The following is a 19,013-nucleotide window of genomic DNA, read 5'->3' on the forward strand; positions in this document are numbered from 1 at the left end:
GATTGTGTTTATCGTCAGCGTTTTACGAGACATTTTTCCACATTCAAATCCAAGCGATTTTCACTGGCGTCAAGCAGAAGAGTATGCAAAATCACTCTTTGATGTTAGATGGCGCTACACAACTTTAAGCTTCCGACACCCACTTGTAACACAGCAGAAGAGGAAGAGGAAGTTCACCTGCTTGTTGTCAAAGTTATTGGTGACTCGAACAAGCATAGATGGTTCAAGTAGCAGCTCCAGCTCTATCGATGAAGAAATGATTATTGTTCACAGTGCAATAAGCAGCTCCACGTTCATATCGCCTCTGGCCATCTTCTTCAATGTGCGCTTGCATTGACGGTCTTGCGCTTGAGCGCCTCCAAGTGCTGTTTACTGTAACTTCAGTAGCTCTGTGCATGTGAATAAAATTGCCAACCTGATTGGTGGAGAAGGCTTTAACGCGGCGCGTCAAATAAAAAAACGAGCATGAGGCGTTTCTTTAAAATGACGCTTTTGCACCTGGCGTTTTGTGCGTTGGTGTGCACGATCACATTGACGCCCTTTATGTAGTCAAAAAACGTCTCGATGTGCACGGGCCTTTAGTCCCTTTATTTATCCGGGGTCACCACAGCGGAAGAACCGCCAACTTATCCAGCATATGTTTTATGCAGCGGATGCCCTTCCAGCTGTAACCCATCACTGAGAAACGCCTCATTTACAGTCATACACTACGGACAAATTAGCTTACCCAATTCACCTATAGCGCATGTCTTTAGACTGTGGGGGAAACCGGAGCACCGGAGGAAACCCACACAAACACGGGGAGAACATGCAAACTCCACATAGAAATGCCAACTCAGACATCCCAAGTTTTGCAATGGCCGCAAACTAATGATAATCTCCCGGAAATCGTGTGTCTCTCACCCGGTGCTCAAATACGTCGTGCAACCCTCTCCACCGCATTCATTCCCGCTCTTCAGATACAACACGTCATCAGCACCCTAACACCCCCACGACACTGCGTTGTGTGTATATTTAGACCTGATAGTTCATATTAATAAATAATAAGCTAATAGGTGAATTGGGTTAGCTAAATTGTCCGTAGTGTATGTGTGTGAATGAGTGTGTTTCGATGTTCCCCAGTGATGGAAAGGCATCCGCTGCGTAAAACATATGCTGGATAAGTTGGCGGTAAGTTGGTGTGACGACCCCAGATTAATAAAGAGACTAAGTAGAAAAAAAAATGAATGAATAGATCTGTCTATGATTTGACTATTTGTTTCTGTGTGTTAACAGGTTGTGAATGAATTTGCAAATCCGCTGGATGTTACGACCACAATTTCAAGCAGTCTGCGGACAAGAATATCTGGTGAGGTAAATGGAAATTCAGACGGTGTTGTAGATAAATAGTTTTCCCTCTCTCTTTAGGCCCCATTTTCCCCTGGATATCCCCTGAAATATCAGATGACCTTTTGCTGTCATGTCTTCCCTCATTTTTGCTAGCTGGCCAGCAAATCATCTGGCCCTTGTCCCTCTGATAGCTGAAAATCAAATTATACAGTCGGTGTGCATGCAGAGACAGGGAATAGGACAGCCAGGCAGCCATAATGACATGGCCAATTGCATTGTATCAGGCAACAAGGGGTCAAGAGGGGTCTGTGCGTGCAGCGGATAGGGGGCTTTGTTCACCATGACGGCATTAAGAGAGAATTACACACAGGGTCGAGTGACCGCAAAGACTGGGGGCTGAATCAGGCCCACCCAATCATCAGTTTGGGAGATGAGAGTGACACGGAAACTGACATTATCCAGAGAGGAAAGCATAGGGGGTTCAGAGATCCAAATCTGCAGAACCCCCCTTCTCATAGCCTAAAACGCCCAACAGCTCACCCTCTGATAGGCAACAGTGACCCCTTCAAATCCCATTTTAAGAAGGGCAGGAAAAGTACTATTCTCATCCACAACTGAACCCCCCCACAACTGAGCCTCCATTCAGAGAAGACGCTCTCGAATGTATACAGATACACTAGCCATCATTTATTTATTTATCTACCGAGCGGATGTCGCTGAAGATAGCAATACTCACTCGCTGATCCTCCTTAAGCCCTCCGGATCTCCAGCAGATAAAGTCCCTCTGCGGCTTCCAATGATTTATCAATTTGCAATGTTTGTTAAGATGGCTTTGAGCTTTAATTTGGGCTAGGATTGGCTGCCTGACTGCACCTGTTGAGAAAAAAGGCCTACTCAAAGGGTCAGTCAATGGAAGACTCTGACAAAGTTCAGCCGATGGTCTGACCCACAACTTGTTCAATGAAGTCCATAGATCTGGGGTTAAGTTGTCTGCCCTGGTCACTTTCCCTTACCTATCCTAATTACTAGACGCACATTATATACCTCTCATTGCCCTATGCCTGAGGACATATTGGCCTTGTCTACTGATTTAGATAGCATTTTCCTCACATTTTAGACACAATTATAGAGCAATTGTTACATATTGTTATTTTATTTTATTTTGGAAATTGCATTAAAAACTGTAGTAAATATGTTTAGCTTTATAGATACGTTATGTCAGGTTCAGATTACATACATGGCATATTGAATTGACAATGTCTTGGCAATTTTTAAATAACAGTAGCCCAATCCTGAATGGTGCTCTTAATGCTTGTGGTCTTCTTCTGAGGGTCCATACTGAGGGACTACTGAAAATCTTGCCTCAGTGCAGTTTTAGCCGAAGTAAGTATCAAGGACAAGGTCATAGTTCTTAGTGACCACAGAGGGTGGGTGTGTGTGTGTGGGTACCTTTCTAAAAGCTAAACAATTAACAGATAACAGATGTGTGTGTGTAATGGCCATTGTAAGACATTATAAGTAATTGCACATGAAGTGTGTCATTTGGGAATGGATTAATGGAAAATTGACTCTAAGACGCTTCACTGGCTGGCATGTTCAATTTTTTTTTTCTTTCATGACAAGTTCCATCACATCTGTGTCATTAGCCAATAGAAGCACAGAAGCTTTTCTACATTAAGCTTTCAGTTATAGTGAAATGATTCTGTTATGTGGAGTTATGCCACATTGGGAGCCATTTTATTATTTATGCTTATCAGTACATTTATGGGCAACGTGGAGGCTCACTGGTCGCCTCACAGCAAAAATTGCTGGATTAAGTCCCGGCTGGGATAGTTGGCATTTCTTTGTGGAGTTTGCATGTTCTCCCTGTGTTCTTGTGGGTTTTCTCCGGGTACTCCAGTTTCCCCCACAGTCCAAACACTTGTGCTATAGGTGAATTGGATGAGTATTGTGTATGTGTGTGCATGAGTGTGTTTCCCAGTTCTGTGTTGTAGCTGGAAGGGCATCTGCTGTGTAAAACAGTTGCTGGATTAGTTGGCGGTTCATTCCGCTGTGGCAACCCCTTTTGAATAAAGGGACTAAGCCGAAAGACAATGAATAGTTAAATCAGTGCATCTGAAATCACCTACTGAGTAGATACTAATAGTAAATTTGACCAGTGGCCTCACGAGATAAAGTATGGTATCCATCAATCGTGACAAAATCAATCACAAGTGTCCATTCTTAGGACAAAAATTAGTGACGCAACCATTTGAACATCTGGAATCTGAAGGGTCAAAAAAAAAATGATTACTGAGAAAATGACCTTTTAAGTCCAAATTAAGTTTCTACCTATGCATATTATGGCAACACTTTAGTTTAAGCATAATTTACACTATTCCTGTGACTACTGGCTTATTACCTTCATATTATTAAGATATTAACTGTTTATTAGTACTTACTTATAATGTATGATCTCATTCTACATCCCTCATTCTGGCCAATATCTAAACCTAACTGCTATCTTAATAACTATTAATAAGCAGCACAATTTGTACTTTATTAAGCAAAGAGTCTTAGTTATTGATTAGTTAATAGCACAAATTGTACATTAAAATAAAGTGTTACCCTTATTACTAATCACAAATCAAGTTTTGATATGTTTACAGAATGAAATTTACATAATGTCTTCATGAAACCTGACCTTTACTTAATCTTCTAACAATAAAAATCCAAAGTATTTTTTGACAATTGCCAAAAATATACTCATGCGACATAAGATTTCTGTTCCAGGGTTACATATACAATTCATCATATTACTGAAAGTAGAAGGTCATCATCCAGATACTTGTTGCCTTTAGTTTTTTAATTCTACTATTTGAACACATCAGTTGACTTACTGTTTTACTATATATGCCACTTTACAATAAGTTAAAAAGTAAATAGGGTTATTAATAAAAAAAAAAAAGCGTGCGCTTTAAATACTTGGATGATGCACTTATTCAGTCGTTAAAATAAATTGTGGAAGTTGGACACGTCAAGTGCTCAACAGCTGCAGCTTTGCTTATGTAGCGGAAGGGGTGAAGCTATCAGAAATGACATGGATTATTTATTTATTTTGTATTGTGCAAGTAAGTTTATGGCCCCTTCTGATGGTGGATGTGGTTATACTCATGGTTGGTGGTACTAGTTGGTAGTTTGGTCTTTTTTTTACTAATTTGGCAACCATCAAATGTCGTCTGGGAAACTGTTTTATTTTCGGAAACGTTAATGGTTAATTCGGGACAACTGTAAATTTGTATACTATGCTGTTGAGTGCATAAGTGCATAGTGTATCTGTTCTGTCAATGGTAGTTATTTGTTTTCATTTAAAAAGTCACTGTTCTACAAGAGCAGTCTTAATATACTAGATTACAAATGTACTTAATTTACATTTCAAATGTGTGAATATTTATAAGAAGGAGCCGGTGGTAGACAGTCATTAGATGTTCCATTAGATGCGTCAAGACATCTCCTGAGTGAAGCAGACCTGAGGTAGTGACAAGCTGACGAGCCACAGTGTGTGGAAAGAGGGCAGGCCTCAGTGTGAGGTGGCTGTCAAAGCCCTCGCCATGATTATACACCTGACCCCATCATCCCTGCCCGTTACCCGCCACAGACATTTCTGTCACTACGCCTGCCATTTTGCTTTCCAAGGTGCCAGCCGGGGCAAGCACGGCCACGTTTTAGTGTTGTTTATTGATTTCTGACCCCACGCTTAATAGTTTTCCCAGGCCCCCCAAATGGCTTTTGTAAGCAATAGGGTTTGTACATCTCACAGATCAATACCTTTTATATTTACAATAAAATTGAAACGGCCTGCGAGCAGACTGCTGGCCCGGCATTTGTCATCCCTCTGCAAGGGAAAACTATGTCATTATCTGAATTAAAACATTTATTTCTGATTAAGAGAGTGTCCTATCTCATTAATTTTTCCCCTTCCAATACGAGGGGAATGGAATCGTATTGATTTTTGCACTTTTTACACATCTCCACTACTGGGAAGATAATTGAGAAGTTAGCCAGAATAAATGAAGTTTCTAGTCTAGCACAGCCAGCCAATACCTTGGAAATGTAAGGTGTTTTTGCAGCACAGGGTTTTTAATTTTGCTGCGGGTATGGACAAGGGGGCCGAACAAATTGGATTAAGGTTTGGGACGTGGCGCTGGGGAATAGGGGCTGATCTCACCAGACAACAGGGGTAATAAGACAAGCCTCAGATTGTCCCCGACTCCAAAAAAGCACAATCACAAGAGGAAGTCTAGATTAAAGAACCCAAAGCCTATTAATGTGAAGTTGCGTTCAATCTAGGCCTCCCACAAAGCTTATTGTTGAGGCGGATTGGTGATCGATGGCTCAACTAGACTCTTCAATGTTCCTTGGCCATTGATTAGGCAGTACTAAATGAATGAGATTAAAGAGGCTGTTTAGTCTTCATTTTGGGTAAGTGATTTCTAAGCCTTTTGTGTTGCCAAATAGAGATTTTCTTATTAGTTTTACAGCAAAAACACTGGGCTTTTCTGTTTATTAGCAAGATCAGAGCATCATCAATTTAGCTTCGAAATATTATCGAGCAAAATATCATTATTGAAGCCCACAAAATGTAATTAAAATATTCTGCTTTAATAGGATTTTAAAAAGGATATTATACGTCTAGCTGGTTTATATCACAAAATATTCTCAGGCAAAGTGGAGGAGTCTTGTATAATCCTGAAGAGGTTTGTTTTGTGCTAACAAGGAGATCAAGAGTTACATTTTCTCGCTTATTACGACACTACTACCTACAAAACTAAGTAACTGTGCACAAAATATTGATTTGCTTTAAAATGTAATTGAATAAAACATCATTATTAAATCATATTCCTTAAATTTTAGACTACACTAAGATTTATGTAAGGGGTAACATACATCTAGTGGTTGCAGAACAACTGTAGACAGAATCTTGATACAAACAGGAGGGGTTTGTATCATCGTGAAGACCATTAATTGGCATTTACTTAATATTCATTTTCACATTCATTGCTTGGTGACTAGTCAGATAACATACTGTTGTTAATATTAATAACATTACCTTTAAAATTCATTTTAAGCTTTTGAATTTTTAGGGAATTAACTTTAAATGAAGGGACAGAAATATCAGGTCCCCATCTGTGTTTGAAAGATCTTAGGTTTGAAACGACATGAGTATATAGTGACATATAAATATATAAGAACAATGACATACGAGTATATAATTTAGATGAAACTAACTCTGGCAAAAATATTGGAGTAAGACTTTGTTTTAATGGTCAATATTGGACATTTTGTTGACTAAAAGCCTTATTTCACCTACATGCCAATTACTTCTCAGTTGAGTATTACTAGACTGTCTGCTTAATAGCTGCTGATCAACTTACACTAAGGCCGTACTCACACTATGTACAGTTGCCTCGAACCGGGCCAAAGCACGCTGGTCCCCTCTCCCGTCTCCCCCGACGGCCCGCACTCACACTACAATCGGGCCAGGGCACGCTTACGTCATCGATGCTGCGCTGTTCAGTGAGCACTCTCGCTTAGAGGAGTTTTCTCTAGTTATATCGTTTCAGTCGTTTGATATGCAGTGACATGCAGTTAAATATTTCAACCAACAGGCCTTAGGGATGCAGTGACACACAGTCAGATATTTCGCCCAACAGATCCGCCACTTTTGGCGCTCATAAACAGTCATTAAGCCCTCGTGCTGCAGGAATGAGGTTTGCTGAAGGTAAGGAGCTGTCGGGCAGTAAGGGGTTTGCGTCTTTAATAAACTACGGCAGTTTGCGTTCATTGAACAGTAAGATTGATTAATAAATCCAAATGAAACAGTCCCTTAAAAGTCACGTCTTGCTTTAAGTTTCGGGCTGAGTCACGTCTTGCTTTAAGCCCGAGTGAACCGCGCTCAGGCCCACCTCTTCCAACCGGGCCAGGGCTGCCCAAGTGAACCGTGCTTTAGCCCGATTCAGCGCACTCACACTTCTCAAACGATCCGGGAAATGGGCCTAGGCACGGTACGGATGTCATAGTAGGCCCTAACTCTTAACCCCAACCTAACAATCTACGTTAAATCTAATGAGAATTAGTTGGCATGTACATGAAATGTTACTTAAATTCAACAAAATGCATTAAAGAGATCATCAAAATTAAGTGATACCAATATTGTTTAAGCAATTCAGCAAAACATTTTATTATCACATCAGACCCCTATTGCCAACAAGTACATTTCAAACTGGACAAATATTTGTCTGATTTCAATTTAATTATAGATAAGGGTATTGATAACTATGATAAAGATTCAAAATTGTATCAACTGAGCAAGAATGAATCTTTGATTCACAAAGCCAGCGCAAAGAAATAGTCAACAACAGCTCATTCTGAAAACGGAGCCCTATATACATTTTTGGAAATCATAAATCATGTCAATCATGCTTTTGAAAACACTATTGGTTGGGTTTAGGGAAGGAGGAGGGTGGGTCAGTCGATCAGTCATTCATTCATTCATTCAGTCAGTCAGTCTACAGTGATCTCTGGTGGATTTATGATAGAACAGCATTTGTGAATGGCACTAGCGAGAGAAATTTGAGATCTGAAAAAGCATACAGCGTACGTCCTGGGACGTATTTCGCAATCTCCAGAAATGTATATAGTGGTATGTTTTTAGAATGAGCCTGGGTTGGAAATGGCATACAACGCTAACTTTCATTATCGAGATAAACTTTTGTTATCATTTTTTACTTACTGTTTTTAAAGGATAACCTGAGCAATTTATGCAAACAATCATATTGAAGCTATTGCAGTTGGAACAACTAAAGGTTTGCAGTTCACAGAGCCTTACAGATAGCAGGCCACAGCTCTGGGACAGAGAGAAAATGTTGTCTGACTTTGAAAGGGCATCGTCCATCATGACTTTTCTAGGCCTGTCAGCAAACAGATAGCCGAATGGATGGGTGGACCCCCCCACGTCTTCTCTCCCATTTCCCCTTCCTCTATCCACTGACCGGCTCACTGGCCAGCAGGCTAGACACCTCTGCTGCAGGCGAGTAGCTGATCAGCCAAGGATCAGGAAAGCTGCCAGCTCGCTGCCTCCGAAACAGGCCTGACAGCACATTAATTCAACCTGCGGAAATCACTGCAAATAGGCAGGAGACATTGTGTCCACTGAGAGCGAGGGAAATGGAGAGAAAGAGGAAGAGAGGGAGAGTTTGAAAGGGAGAGATAGGAAGAGAGTGAGAGGAGCCTTTTAATGAGCTGCTATAAGTTACTCTGTCTGACTTGACCATTAGAAGACTGTAATGCGCAATTGGTTGAGAAAATGTGTTGCAACTGTGATAGGCGCCCATGCCAAAGGTGGTTTAAATCACGAGGGACATGTTGAGTGTTTCACTGAGGTGAATTACATTCTCGGCCTGTTTTATTGCTGTATTTAAGGTTCTGTTGAGAGTTGGACTGATTGATTTGACACCTCAGAATTTGCATCCCTTTACCGGAACCATAAAAATGCTAAAAGATCAGTCTGATAAAACAAGTTGCTAAGAGTGATCAGGGCTTGTATGTAATGGGAAAGTTAGTGGCTCCTTCATGTGTAATATCGGAAGCATTGTTTCGGAGAGAATGCTTTCACTTTATGCATTGCTTTATAACTGGTAACACAAAGTCTGTGCATATCGATATTTCTCCATTAAGCGAATATATCATTTAGACTAGAGGTCACACGCAGTAATGTCCATATTGTGGTGCTATTAGGGACTAGAAATTTAATTTGGCATTATGTGTACCACTCTGAAAGTGGCAAAGACCTTATTGTTGTTCCAGATCTGTTGTTCTACCAGAAAGACTCTAGGAGGCAGATAAACGTTTGAACATTTATTGTGAATTGTTTGCATGAATGAGAGTTCGTCACAGTCCTTTCATAAAGTTCTTTGGCGTGAGCCCCGTCTATAGTGCAGAACTCTGGATGAGCTGGCAGATCCTGCCTGAAGATGAAGGCAGGGCGAAGCCAACCCCCTGAGTGGAGACGAGGCCAACCTGGTGGTGGTGGTGATGGGGAGGATGGAGGGAAACTTCCGCAACGTCACCTGAATACAGCGAAACAGATTGTTTAGATGAGCTTTTATACATGGCTTGCTTGGTTGTTATAGGCTGACGAGATAATTATTATGAATGACGTGACATCAGTCTTCCTGGTAGAACCTTCGCTAAAGCTGTCAGTTTAACGGCTAATTCAGTGATTTAGAATTTGGTCTTACGAAAATGTAAGATTTTAAAAGGAGGTGTGGCATTAAAATTCCACCCTCTTAACCCAACCATCATTGTAACATCATTGTTACACACATACTGTTAGCTATGGAATGCAAAAACCTTAAAGCTCATTATCTCAAAATCATTCAGAACGTAGATAGAACCTTATAATTCCAAGGAACAAGCTTAGTTATGTTAAAGGATTCATAGTTGTTTGAAACTAAATTAAGAAATATTCAAATGAACTAGATGAGAACTTGTTGATTGAATGAGATTTAAGCTCTTCATATGAACAACTCTAACTGGTGAGTTACTGTGTGCCTCCGTCACAGTAGGTGGTGGTATGCACTTATAAGCTGGTTCGCATACCCACCAATAAAACCGCATAAAAAGAAGTACTTTTGGTTTTCTGCAGTTGTTTAGTTCCACTTATATACGAACAACTTATTCTTGGCACAAGTAATACAATACTTGTACAATAATAATACAATAAACACAACTTTTGCATGTTGACCATTTAATTTTTGCACTGTTTCCTTCAAACAAGCTATGGGGCGTGAACACTGGTGCATGAGCTTGAACAAGCCTGATCTAGTGATTGAATGAAGATGATGCACATTTGTAAATGGACAGAAGACAGCGGTTTTAAAAATGTTCCTTTAAATGGGGTGCTAGAGCAAGTAGAACAAATAATGATGCTCAGTACATCTTTTTTTTGTAATTGGTATGTTATTAACTTTTGTGTTTTTACAAAAAGTTATTTACAAATGCTTTTGTTATAATTTTAGGTTTATTTGTTAATGTATAAATGTTACTTTTTTGCCTCACATCTTGGTTTAACTTAACTGCCAAAAAGATACTTTGAGACATCGTCACCTTGGATAATTCTAAGGTGACGACATATTGTGAGGATGTGAGGCTACTGTATATTGGTAATTCGGTGAAATCACAGTGAGCTGGGTGCAAGTTAAGAACTTCAACACTGCCAACTACGACAAATTGAAACAACACAACAGATTTTAATAACCATACATGGACAAGACCAAAACCTGTTGATTTAACATGGATAAATCTTGCTGAGTTGAAGTGCTTTACTGACATTCAGTCAATAAGAATAAATTCAGTCAGACAAACACATTTATATTCTTCAGTTCATATAACACATTCACAGCAGTTCAAGTTTACTTGATTTGTTTAGATGCCCAATGGGTGCTAATCATGTTGGTTTGACAAATTATTTTTTCGAGTGTAAATTGTACAAATGAGATGGTACAAATTAATTCGAATTAGCCACTAAATCGAAAAGTTACAAATTGCTGTGAGATTGTGTTGATTGTTTTATGTATCTGTCATTCTTTGATTGTTTTGTTCCATCATTCTCTCTATTATTCTATTGTTCTTATTTTTATGAGATCATATTTTTCACTCTGTACCATATTTCTTTCTCTTTCTATTATTCTATAATTCCCAACATTTTATCTATTGTTCTGTCTATCATTGTATCTACACTGAAAAAAAAAATTCAAAAATGATTCCTTGGGTTTACTTTTTTTTTGAGTTAAGTGGTTGTAAACAATTTATTTAGGCTGAATTTAAACAAACAAATTGAGTTGAACGTTACTAAATGTTATTTATTGTTTAAATTCAACACATATTTGTTTGCAACAGTTTTACAGGCATACATTTTTTCAGTGTAGAGTATCATTCCATGTTCTATCCATCAATCAATTTTCCCATTTATTTATTTTCTCATTTATCTATCTTTTATTTATCTGAGTCAATTACAAAGCATAATATTGTACTTTTTACTACCATCCAGTTTGTCACACTGAACAACATATTGGATGTGTTTTTTGTATTAGCAATTAAACAAGGTGGGGTTTGTTTACAAAACTAAAACTGTTCATCATTCATCGTTCATCTCATCATTCTGTATGTGTCTGTTTTTCTATCTATGTTTTCTCTACCATTTTATGTTTATTATTTTCAATCCATTTACAGGATTATTCATCTGTTTGTCTATCTTTTCTTATACTATTTTGTCTGTTTTGCATGGTTACCAGATGAATATGTAGAACATGAATATGTACACCCAATTCATATTTCCATAGCTGGCATTTTGTAGGTAACATGTTTGTTTTGCTCGAGCTCTTGAGAGAACCCCCCACCCCCATTTATATTTTGACTTGGAAATCAGAATTATAATTAGAAGCACAAATACAAATGCAGAATTAGACAACAAAAATAAACAAAAGTCTTCCTATAGTGGCAGGTTGTTGTGTTTTTAAGTTATGTCTTTGTGGCACACATCATGTTAATTTGCTTTTGAACGGCTTGTTATTTACAAATGTCTTGATAATAAAGCATTTGTCAAACAATCAATGCATTGTATGTGCTAAGAAGGCGGCATTAAATATAATAACGAGACGCTGTTTTCACCTAACCTGCGAGATGACAAATCTCATTTGTTCATTTACTAATACATCCTCCATGGAGAAAAACTGCGGGGAGCCAACAGCTTTATTTGCTGTTGCATTTCTATGCATGGAGTAATCTGAGGAGGAATACTCTAAAGGCTGGGAACATTCATCACAAGCAAATCCAAACATAGATGAAAAATTACAGGATTAGCAATGACCTTCCAACCAATCAGCCACCGTAATTACACTCGTTTATTATAGCCTGCAGAGACAGAGCAATACAGAGATGACCCTTCACCAAAACAAAATGTTTATAAATGTACAAGCCAAAGAGGAATGCTAATAAGTGCTTATTTTATAAAGCGTCAGTGCACAGCCATATATTTACTTGTGCATATCATTTATAAATGTTTTAGATTAAGTGTCTATCCAAATTATTATTATTGTATTTACCTTGTGATGTGAACAGCTGGAGATTATGATGCGTTATATCTTTATTAATTTAAATAACTCAAATAAATTAAATAAATTTACTTAAAGGTGTTTTATTGAACATGTTAGATATGATACATACAGTGCAAAGTGTTTCACTTTCTTTTTTTTTAAACAGCAAACAAAATCCATTGCACACATATACAGATGCAAAAATATATAAAATACAAATAAATAATAATAATAAGTAAAGTATATTTTATTCTTAAATACAAAAAAATAATAATAAAAAACAAAAAGGTTATACTGTTTTAAAATTATTGATGGGTCTATCTTCTTTATGTAATCTAAAATAGGTTGCCAAGTGAGAAAAAACATATCAGCACAACCTCTTACAGTATATCATATTTTTTTTAAAGTCAGGTGGTGTAGTTCCCTGAGCCGTTGCTTAATGGTTGCTTCCATTTGAGCAATATTAACCTTCTAGCTAAAAGCGCAGCAAAAGGAATCACATTTATCTTACTTTTATTAAAACATAAGGACTGTGATGTAATACCAAATATTATGGCCTCAGATTCTATATAGGTATTTAATGGTTCAGAGAGAAATTTAAATATTAGCTGCTAGAAATCCTTTCATTTTAAACAAGACCAAAACGTATTCGTTTTTAAACTTAAATGTATGTTTCATCTACAATTGTTTTATTTGGCACTTTAGATTTTATGTTTATCTGTCATTTTCCTTAGATTTTTTTACCATTAAACATTTCCTTGTCCTTCCCAATGCGTTAAATAATAACAATAATAATAATAAAAATAATTTATTCCCAGAGATGGGTTGCGGCTGGAAGGGCATGGATAAGAAAATTAAAAAGAAAATTAATGAATAGTAATTTAATAAGTATTATTATACATTTTTTTATAACTGATATCTGTTTGTGTTTTTGTTCATATATGTTATTAATATTATTTCATAAAAAAAAAATGTATTAATATTTCTCTAATCCCCTTCTCTTTATTGCTTAAAAATCTAAATAATACTACTACTAATAATAATAATAACATCTTACAATAATTCGAATAATTAAAAACTATATCACAATTTTATTAATTGGTTTTATTCATATAAATTAATAGCTATTACCCTTTCATTATTTAATTCCACACAAATCCTTCATGTTGTCCCAACACAAATTGATTAAGTTAACTTCATTGTTTTTACAAATTTAAGTGGATTCAGAATAAAACAGACTGCATGGTGGCACAGTGGGTAGCATGATCGCCTTACAACAAGAAGGTTGCTGGTTCAATCTTCGGCTAGGTCAATTGGCATTTCTGTGGGGAGTTTGCATGTTCTCCCCATGATGGCGTGGGTTTTCTCCGGGTGCTCTGGGCTCCCCCAGCAGTACAAAAACATGTGGTATAGGTAAATTGGCTAAGCTAAATTGTCTGTAGTGTATTTGTGTGAATGAGTGTGTATGGATGTTTCCCAGTGATAGGTTACAGCTGGAAGGGCACCCGTTGCGTAAAACTGGATAAGTTGGCGGTTCATTTTGCTGTGGCGACCCCAGATTAATAAAGGGACTAAGCTAAGAAGAAAATGAATGAAAACAAAACAATTAAAGTCAATTTTTGAGTGTAAAACTGTAAACATATTATCATATAAAATAATAATTTTCTAAATTAATTAATTATATTAGGGTCTTTTTGTAAATAGAGGAGTTTAGTACCTTTTACCTTTATAATTCAACATTAAAATTTCTGCATTTGTGCACAACTTTCTTCAGCCCTATATACTCATGGATGTTTGTATTTGCACTGTAAATGAGTTGCTCTCACTCATGCTTTAGCGACAGAATACAGATCAATCCCATTTTCAAATACAGCCCAAAGCTCCAGCCGCCTCAATGGTGGGTAAATGGCTTTTCTACAAGTAGCGGAATAGGCTTTTGTTGTGTATGAATGTGTGTGTGTGTGTGTGTGTGTGTGTGTGTGTGTGTGTGTGTGTGTGTTCACCCCCACACCCCCTCCCTCACCTGTCATTTTTCCATGTTCATCGACAGAGAAGTTATAGTTGGCCAGAAAGCTATCAGATGGGCTGGACAGCGGATAATTGAGGTGATGATCGGAGCTGTTCAAAGACAATTGATAGTGATGGAGTTGGGGTTATCCTTGTGCAAGGATCCCAGTCTCTTCGAGTCCCCCTTTGCCCTGCGAGCGGCACACAGAATATGGAATAACATATACGCTGCAAACGCATGTCAGCCAGTCACTGGTACACGCCAGGCTTTAGCCAAACTAAGTCCTCAATCAGCCGACAGGGATATCGCTCCGATCCCCGCAAGAGGGAAAAAAATGACCCAGACTCCATATATCTGTCTGATCCATCCATTTGACAAGTTGCCAAACTTTTCAAATACCCCCTAAGCCGTTAAGGCAAAGCAAGCTGGGGAGTGATATTTCATAAGCGCCGGGTTAGGTAAGGTGGAACATGCAGGAAGTCATTTCTTTTTTTGCCTCCCAGTGAAGCCTTTGTCTGGATTGGATGTGTCAAACTGAGATATCTTAATGGCCTCCACATACAACTCCATTCCTTTTGTTTTTATCCTACAAGCACACGCCGCAACCTTTTTCCATTGCCACCGGAGCATTAATGTAGCCGAATGTCAGCTTGTCTGGTATGCTTGTACTGTAGTGTGATGTCTGCGACGGGATCAATGGCGCTCTTTGAGGAGTGTATCAATAACTCAATACTCCAAGCATCAATGAGCAGGATGCCACGGCCTCTTGGCTTGACTATAGGATTGGGTTGGCAGCATGGGATACGATTGGGAAAGAATGGGAGGAATGTGACACCCCTCCATACCTCAGCATCCTGTCACGGTCTTGACCGGGGCGCCTACAGGTTGCCACTGTCAGCAAGTAGCAACAACACTGCCGGCCCACGATAATCCTCTTCTCTGCAACTCCTTCAGCAGAAAAAAAAAGACTGCCAATGTCTTGTCAAGCGCCCTTAATCCTCAGCATCCGCAGTTCAAGCCTGTGAACGAGGCCCCCGGGGCTTTGCATTGGCCACCTTCTTGGCCCTGGTATTGACCTGAACTGTCATGCCGGCCCAGTGACGACCCCGGCGCACGGGCCAATCTATCGTGGATCATGAGTTCAAATGATTTTCCTCCCCTCTCCCGCCCCTGTTTTCCTAGTGAGCTGATTGCTAATGACAACATTAGAAAGGGCAGAATGGAGATTTCACAAACAATTTGCACCGTGGATTTGCAAATCTAATATCTGAACAGATTCAAATACTAGCCAGGTTTACTATCTCATGTATCTGTACATATTGATATGCACATATGTGTATATACAGTATATAGACACACACACAAAATAGTACAATGTATGTGTGTTTAGGCTATATCAAAAAAAGCTTGTCAGGCATATTTAGAACACATTAAAAAATAATCTTTTTAAGTATCACTGTGCAGACCATGAATATTAAACAACTGTCATTAATTTTTTTGCCCCTTTAAACAATTAGGCTATACCCATTTGTCAACAAGAAACTTTATAATATTATTTGATTGTTATTTCTGTCGTGTTTTGTCTAGTGCAAACAGCCAAATTGTTTATCACTGCGAATCTTGTCACGTTGCGTGTTGTTAGGACATGTACAAAGGACAATGTAACCTGCTCACCTTATGTTTGGGTTCGTAATATTTTGGTGGATTCAAATCTGCGTCTCATTTCAAAGTCTGCTACTGTCCACCGGTCGCATTTTGGTCATAGACGCATGCTTTGAGAGCCTTTCTGAATGAATGAAATACATGTACAAGCTTTAATTAATGCATGTTAGAACATGTCTGTTCATTTTCACATAATAATATCCAACACAATCTCATGAGAATTTGTAACTTTTTGATTTGGTGGTTAATTCTTATGAATTCGTACAAGCTCATGCTTATCCCCCAATGACAGTTAGGGTTTAGGGGGGGTTGGGATTTTTAAAATTGTACATTTTTGTACGACTGAACTGGTATAAATTCCTACAAATTAGCCACTAAACTGACAAAATGTAAAATAGTTATGTTTCCTCTCAAGATTTGACTGTAAAATCAGTTACATTGAATGACAATTGAATATTGTTTTGCCTATGTGTTCACATCTTATTATCAGTGGTTATCAGCTTATAGATATGGGCCAGTAGGGGCCTTCTGCGCCTACTGGTAAGCTCGGAAGGCTCTTATCATCCATCCACATGGTTACTGAGCTATACTAATAGAGAAGACTCCAGATCCAGATCTGTTTTTACAGATCTGTGATGGTTGGGTTTAGGGCTATAATAAAATACAATTAATGGGAAATAATAAATAATAAAAATAATATAAATAATTCTTGTTAACTTCCGGCCGCAGACGTATGTGATCTATAGCTGATTTTCTATGTGGATGGATGATAATAGCCTTCTGAGCCTACTAGTAGGCGCAGAGAGCCTCTACTGTCCCATATATATCAAATGATAACCACTGATATAGTCCATTTAATCGAGTGATAACATTCAAATCGGCTGATAATAAGGATCCTTTTTGTTGTCATTATTATCAATTGTATAAGAATTAATTAAATTGATTGCCTTATACATTATTAAAATTATAATAACAATTGCCCTAATTAATACTGGTTCATTTTGAATGTCTGTTCACTAAGGAAACAGAGTGTCAGATATCAAAAATGATCAATTAAATAAATAAATTCAATAAGATAAATATATTTCTGAAAAATATTTACAGTACAGCTTAATACATGTTGACATAATTAGTCACTGCAGTTTCACACCTTGCACTGAATATTTAAAATAAAACACAAGTGATGAACCATTGCCTTCGCCTCTTTTTTCTCTTTGCGGTGAATGATTTCATTATTCAAGAGGGGGAAATATTTGTGATTGTTAAGAGGTGATGAAGCGTTGCTACAGTACATTTCATACAGCAGCGGATTTACTTTACAGTTTACTGTCACATTCTGCAGTTTTCTTAACTTTATTCATGAACATTGTATTTTTCTGTTTCTGATTATTTATATTTGGGTCATATGGTGTTCATGAAGCCTTTCACTTTCACTCATAGGTTATTTTATTATAGGACATTTGTATGCCATAATGTAAGAAAAAGTTAAAGATTTACCCCAATGAGTCTGCAATTGGGAGCATGATCTCGATGATGATGATGAAGATGAGATGAATCTTATTCATCTAAGCCAAACGCGCTCTATATGTTAGCAAATTGGTTTGGCCAAAACTCAGCATCTCACATCAGACTCCATGGCCCATTCCCTTCTATTGCATTTAAATGGAAATTTTGGGGTTAACCCCCCAAGTCCACCTCGTGCCTTCTTCATTCTCAAGCAGGCCCATGGTAAATATTCCATTAATCAAAAGTTACAAACAGACTTTATACTGTCATAACTCTTGGCCATGGCTTTCCTGTTGATTGATTCCTATACACACATACTGTCTGATTACCATAATGTGTTCTTGTGGTGTAGATTCCAGTTGGGTTTTTCGGGGGGGAAGGAGCATGGCGGAGCGCCGGGGGAAGTACATAATAAATGGTGCCGGCTCCTCCTCATCGGGACTGATTTTAATCCAATGCTCCATCACTGCACATGGTGAGTAGAGTCTTGGGGGTTCCGGCTATCAGTTATGAGCCTATGTTTGCAGGCAGACACAATCATTTCGCTGATTGTCACAAGTCTCAAGCAGTGACACCAGGAAGTGATCCATCAGTCTATTTCCTGTGACACGAGGAGAAAGATGACGAGGGCTCCATTGACTTATGCAGAAAACCTCCCGCTCGCCTTTTCCATGACTCTTTTTACATGCTCCAGGGAACGTGTTTTATTTCGGACACTTAACCTTCCCAGTTTTGCCATTTTTCTGCAAGGCGTATTGATTTATTTATTCTGATTGGGCCCAAACAGGTGCTTGTGTTATTGATCAAACTTGCTGTGTATGAGAACTTTTTGTGCTGCCTTCTTTTTTATTTGTAGGTCTTGTGTAGGAGATTTAGAGATGAACTTAGATGATTAATTTATCAAGTTAAATGATACTGCTTTAATTGAATTGAAAGGTAAATAAATATGCTTTAAATTAATGTGGTTTGTTTCAATATTCAAAAATCTTGAATATTGAGAAAACTGTATTTAACTTTGTCCGATTTAAGTTCTTAGCAGTGCATATTACTAATCAAACATTACGTTTTTATATATTTTACAGTTGGAAAATTTACTAATGGAGCATGATCTTTATTTTTGGTGTTTTGGCGCAAAAGAAAATACATAACTTTGACCCATGCTATGTATTTTTGGTTATTAAGACTGACATAAGATTAAATCAAATAATGGATGTTGTGTTTTCTAGAAATATGATAAAAGATAAGATAAATACAAAAAGTTTCACCATTCTAGAGCAGAAACAGAATTCGAAATGATTTATTTTTATTTATTTTTTTGTCAGCATAAACACTGACTTCCTAACATTACAGAAACATTCCCAGTTTCCCCAATC

General features: G+C 38.0%; 1 long non-coding RNA gene across 9 annotated transcripts in view; it reads left to right on the plus strand.

The window, feature by feature from the left end:
* The window catches only part of LOC147836401 (uncharacterized), a 122,497-nt gene extending 103,897 nt beyond the window's left edge, over positions 1-18,600 (plus strand). For 2 of the 9 annotated variants that reach the window (XR_015493827.1, XR_015493826.1), the window contains 3 exons: positions 1,276-1,348; positions 17,993-18,115; positions 18,200-18,600. This is a non-coding gene — a long non-coding RNA (uncharacterized LOC147836401). Of the gene's footprint in view, positions 1-1,275; positions 1,354-2,659; positions 2,713-17,992; positions 18,116-18,199 lie in introns of all 9 variants that reach the window. The other 7 variants (XR_015493825.1, XR_015493824.1, XR_015493833.1 and 4 more) reach the window with 6 other exon arrangements.
* Positions 18,601-19,013: the final 413 nt, after the last annotated feature.

The sequence above is a fragment of the Danio rerio genome, chromosome 6 (assembly GCF_052040795.2).
Source record: "Danio rerio strain M-AB ecotype USA chromosome 6, GRCz13ab, whole genome shotgun sequence".
Classification (NCBI taxonomy): domain Eukaryota; kingdom Metazoa; phylum Chordata; class Actinopteri; order Cypriniformes; family Danionidae; genus Danio; species Danio rerio.